A 6,165-nucleotide genomic window follows, 5' to 3' on the forward strand; every position below is an offset into this window, starting at 1 on the left:
AAATAAAAAATGTATAAAAGAAAACGAAAAAGAATTAAAAAAAGAAAATATAGAAAAAAAGCACAAAGAGGAGGAATTATTGGTGGACTAGCAGGATTGGCATTAAAGAGTATTGTTCCAGCTATAGCCGGTGGAGTTGTTAAAAAAATATTTAAATAATAAATTAATAAGGAATAATTTCTTTCTGATGAAACAAAAAATGTGTAAAAGGAAAAGAAAAAGGAAAAATTATTGTATAAGAGGATCAATAAAAAAATAAAACAAAGGGAAGTGGATATTTAAAGACAATGATGAATGAAAATAGAAAAATAGAAAATTTGTATTTAATTAAATATTTACTTTAAATTTGAAAAAATAATTCATATCTATCAATTCCATTTTTTTAAATAAATAAAATATCATCACAATTTGACGTATGAAAATTAGGATCTCTATCAAATATTAACCCCAATTGTTCAAATGTTAAATGACTACGTGTTGTTAATGTAAAATTAGGTTTTTCTAATTGTTTACATTTTATAACAAGTAAAGTTATAAAATCATGAAACAATATATTACAATATTTACAAGATAATATATGTCGTGCATAATCCGTATAAATTTCGTTTTCTATTAAAAAATTATAAATTACATCTTTATTTACATTTTTCAATTTAATTTTTTCAATTGTTTCAAAAAATTTTTTACAAGATATATAAATTTTTACATCACTAACATGTACAAAACAATATTATATAAAGTATTACACTCTAAACCTAAATGAAAACTATCTTTTTTGACAATCTGAGAATCATACAAATAAATGTTGAAATAATCATATAAAATTCTATCTGTTTGTTTATCTACATTAAAATAATGATATCTGCAACAAAAATTTTCATTAAATAATAATATTTTTTTATGTTGCATATAAACTTTGGGTAGCCAATAAGTCGAAATTAAATAAAGATGTTCGGTATTTTCATTCTCCCAACAACGTATTATCCCTACTGCACCATATAGAAATTCAATAAAATGTACATTTTTGTAGATGGTTTTAAATTTTTCATCATTTGAAAATGATTTAAAATAAAGCGAATATTTTAAATCTTCTACAGTTGGTTTAATTTTAAGCACTTTCATTAGTGACGGGGTTCTTTTCAATTTTAATAAACAACTGCATACAAAATACAACGGATATAACAATAGATGACCAGGATATTCGTTTAATAAAATGGTGAATACTTGGATAGTCAAAAAATTCATATCGTTAAACTATAAAGAAAAAAACCATTTAAAAATGAAACAATTAATTTTTAATAGCATATTCGTTTATATACATTGTATAGTTAGAGTTAATATCAATTCTGGGTTTATATTGATTATAATAAAAATTACAAGTATGTCCACCAAAATGTCCTACACGGCAAAATATATATCCATTATGATCTATAACAGCACATGACTTTTGATATAATGTTTTTCCATTATTCAATCTCCAAAAAATTACAAATAAAAAAGGTAACATTAATTTAGTTTAACACACTTCATAGCTTTTTTGTCAGATATAATTTTTCTTTTCTGACCTTTCTTTTTATTAAATTCAATTTTATCATTGTCATATTCTTCTTCTTCAGTATCATTATTTCCGTCTTTTTTTAAATCCACATAAATTTTATTCAACAATCCATTTGGGTTTAATAAAGTACAATCCATATTTCCTTTTTTCAATATTTTTAATAGAAAATTGTCTTTAATTTGAAAATGATCCTTTCTTTGTATCTTTCCACGAATAAAATGAAAGAAATCAGCTTCAATATAGTCCAGTATTAATTTTGCTAAGGTTAACTTGAACCTTACACAATAATAACACTTTTGACAGTTCTGAAATTTGCTTTCGCAGAGTTCTTTAAATAAGTTCATAACTCTTTTTTTCGAAATAACCCATAATTTTTCCTAGCAAAAATTAACATAAAAATCTCTTGTTCTTTTTAAAAGCCTGATTCTTTGGATTATGCAAATAAAAATATTTAAAACTTTATCAAGATCTTTAATATCATAAAAGTTCTTTTCATATCGTCTAACTTTTATAATAAAATGTTTTTCATCCATATTAAAAATTCTGGGTAATTGATATACGTCTTTACAATAACATTTTATAATAAAACCCAGTATGATATTTCATCAGTATGACGCAAATACTCTTTCAAATGATCCATTAACTGTTTTCTATACCGTGTGATCATCTATAATTTTTTCCATAAATAATATCATACTTCGTAAGTAAAAGCAAATAATATTAAATTCTTACCTTTATTTCAAGCAACGTGTAGTCCTTCGAATAAACCGACTTTTAGCGTAACTAGAAAAGTACTTATGAAACTGTGATATTGAATTAATAAACAGACTTTAGCATAGGTAGAGAAAAGAAATTAATCCGTGAGTATAAGCAAATACTATAAAATTCTTAACTTTATTTCAAACAACTATAATCCTTCGTTATAGTATTTAGAAGAAACAAGTATATTTCAAATACAATACAAAATAATTACATTGATAAAAGTCCGAAGTCCAATTTTAAATGATAATATGGAAAGTTCAAAACCCAATTTACTGATAATACAAATTGTCTCGCTTCAATACATCATCCACAATAAAGAATGGGAAATAGCATTCAAACTTTTCACCATATTCATCGTCCCAAAACCAATTAAGCCAATCTTTCATTTGTAAACAAAGACATGGATAAAATCTTGACTTAGTTGATATATTACACATTCTAAATTTCACCAATATATACTCACAGTATATTTTCACTTTAATATTTCACTTTCCAATAAACAGATTTTTTAACGTAACTAGAAAAAAAAATTGCGTTATTAAAACTAGCTCATAAATAAACGCATTTGGAAGACTCTCAAGTAAAACAGACTTTAACATAACTAGAGAAACGTTAATGCAAGTGTGATATTAAAAATTTAGGTCATAAATAAAAGGAAATAACATTAAATTCTTACCAGTACAAGTTTCTCCTCAACAAATAGCGAGAGAATAACGATTTCCAACAAAGAATCCAACCGATTTCCAACAAGATAACTTCTACAGAACTTGAGAAACTTCGATTCAGTTGTGATATTTACGTGTTCTTAAATACTCTCGTTACAACAAAATACCCTTTGTTTCCGTTTCACCTTGAACGTTCGTATCTACATCTCAATACACTATGTCTTTGTTTGCTAGTTGCCCTTGAACATTCGAGAACACAAACAAACCCATTTACTGTCATCATATCAATTAAATATCAATTAAACATCTGTGACTGGTACAATCTGACACAGACTTCAACAGAATCGAAAATGAACGTTTTGTATTAAAATAAAATACAAAAATTGTTTTCACCTCTTTAATATATTTAATAATCAAAGCGATTTGTGTTGTGACAAAAATCGCAAGTTTTTGTCCATAGAATCACACTTAAATTCAAAACAGAATACCATAAACTCTAGAGAATACTAATAATATCTTAAACAAAATCCGTTTGGTGTCATCACGTCTATTAAGCAATTATCTTCTATACCTGTGACTGGTACAATCTGACACTGACTTCAACAAAATCGAAAATATGCATTTTGCGTTAAACAAAGACGCAAAAAAATTATTTTCAGCGCTTTAATGTATTTAATAAACAAAGCGAATTGTCTTATAACAAAAATAGTATGTTTAATACATAGAATCACACCTAAATTCAAAACAGAACACAAATAATATCTCAAACAAAGTCCATTGGTTGTCATCACATTTATTAAAAAATTATCTTCCAATGCTATCATCACATTTATTAAACTATCATCTTCAACAAAATCGAAATATAAGATTTGTATTAAAATTTAGTAAAATTCCAACATTTTCTGTACAATTTTTTTGTAATTTTTTGATTGTTTTGATTTCATCTTTACACACCCAAAAATATCGATGTACTTTAACTTGATCGTAATTTTGTTCTTTTAATTCGGAGTGCATCATCTGTAATATGTCTTGTATAAATCCCTTGAGGGTGTCGATGCGAAGCTCACATTTATATATCTCATCATCTATTACATTGTACCAATCTCCGTCTGGTGTCAATCCCATTATGATACACGATTTCCAAAACACACTTTAACCTTCAACTACCAACAATCGATACAATTTGTGTTGTGACAAAAAAACGCAATTTTTATTATATAAAGAAACAATTTTTTTCCAAATAAATTCAAAACAGAATTATGTAAATTTTAGACAACGCCAATAATAACTGAAACAAAAGCCATTTGCTGTCATCACATCTATTAAGCAATTATCTTATGGGTGATGATGGAATCTGATACTGCTAGCTTCAACAAAATCAAAAATATAAAGTTTTATTAAAAAATCTAAATGCAAATTTTTTTCACCACATTAATATATTGAATACTCGAGTCGTTTTATGTTATGACAAAAAATCGCAAGTTTTAACATATGTGAAACAAGTAAACTCAACAACAGTATGTTTGTGAGGTCAAAAGGTTATATTTGCGCAAAATTTGATCTATAAAATTTAAGCATTTATCTCGTTTACTTCACTTGCAAGCATACACTTATCGCGAAGACAGTGAGAAAAAACGGTGAAAGCAAACAAAGAAAAGATGGGAAAATGCCAAAAAGAAAGAGTATTACGATACAAAAGACGGGAAGAAAAAAATAAACAACAGGATAGAAAATATATGAAAATATACAGCCATATTTGGAAAGAAGTTTGCGATGAGATGATCGAGTTTATTGAAAAAGAATCAATTAAATTTGAAGAAGAAGTCAAATTTAGACAAAGACAATTAGAACACGATTTAAAATTAAATGAACTAAATAAAAAACAAAAAGAAGAAGAAGAAAGAAGAAAAGGAAAAGTGATAAGAAAATCTAAAGATTATTTAGAATTTATTTTTTTAGATGTTGACATATCTGAAAATGAAAAACAACTGCATGTTAATCGTTTAAACAAAATTTTAATGAGTTATATTAAATTTTATATGAACTATATTTCACTTTGAAGTTCTTCATCCAACTTAACTTGTGCTAATATTAACTTTACTTGAGTATTTTCTTTTATTTTTCATAATCAGTTAACGAATTGTTTAAACAATCGCATTCATCTTGTAAATCTTGAACATCTTTTAAATATTCAAAATGGGCTGTTTCATTTTGCTCTTTCTTTTTTTCAATTCATCTTTTAAAGCTTGAATTTCTTTTGAAAATTCGCTAATTTTTGCTTCATTTTGCGTTAGATTCTCTTTCGTTTCTTCTAATTCACTCTGCAAGTCAAGTATTTGTTTTCTAAATTCGGAAAGTTTTTTATAATTTTCGCTAAGTTCGATGTTTACATCATCATCATCATCAGCTATATAATAAAATTTTCTTTTGAGCCAATGCGTTGTGTTTGGACTTTCATCTTCAGATGTATTTGCGTTTGATCCGTGTGATTCCATTTTATAAAACAAACTTAACAAATATATGACACGTTAGGTCTTCAATGCATACAATTTCAAACAACAGATCTTTTATATACACGCAATAAATGATTTTTTTGCAGAAAAACAAATTTCTTACAAATGCAAATATGAGGCGTTCAAGGTTATCATACATATAATGACCATATATAGTAATAAAAACATGTAGTAATTCTTCATTGACGTAAAAAAAATGCAAAGCATCTCAATTAGTAACTTCTAGACTCTCAGTAATGTCAATCAACATGTAAAGTCAAGGTTATATTCTAAATTTAAACAAAAAATGGTGTCAGATTGTACCAAGTACAACCAAGGCTATGTAGCAAGTTCATCCAAGGGTAATCATACCATAAATAGACTAAATGAAAGGAGATACATTTTTTTTATATCAAATTCCAGTAGTATATAAGAGCTTGCTCGTTAAAAATTTCTTTATTATAAAGAAAAATGGAATCAAACGTGTCATATGAAGATTTTTTACTTTATTTGAAAGATAAAAGAAACAAAAATCGTTTCGATTTGTTTATAAAAAGAAATAAAAAAAAAATTAAAAGCAAAAGAAAATCAATTTCAAGAAGAAAATCAATTTCAAGAGAATAATGAATATCTCTCTCTACAAACACCCGTACCGAATTGGATAAATACTGAGAAAAATAATGAGACA

At 26.1% G+C, this 6,165-nt stretch overlaps 1 long non-coding RNA gene across 1 annotated transcript; it reads right to left on the reverse strand.

Annotated features, from left to right (window-relative positions):
* Positions 1 to 2,478: 2,478 nt before the first annotated feature.
* LOC124458062 lies at positions 2,479 to 2,821 on the reverse strand. Its single transcript, XR_006952975.1, has 2 exons — positions 2,784 to 2,821; positions 2,479 to 2,699 (listed from the first exon to the last, which is right to left on the reverse strand). It is a non-coding gene; the product is annotated as an uncharacterized LOC124458062 (long non-coding RNA).
* Between the last annotated feature and the right edge of the window lie 3,344 nt (positions 2,822 to 6,165).

The sequence above is a fragment of the Xenia sp. Carnegie-2017 genome, unplaced genomic scaffold, assembly GCF_021976095.1.
Source record: "Xenia sp. Carnegie-2017 unplaced genomic scaffold, XeniaSp_v1 HiC_scaffold_6, whole genome shotgun sequence".
Taxonomy (NCBI): Eukaryota; Metazoa; Cnidaria; class Anthozoa; order Malacalcyonacea; family Xeniidae; genus Xenia; species Xenia sp. Carnegie-2017.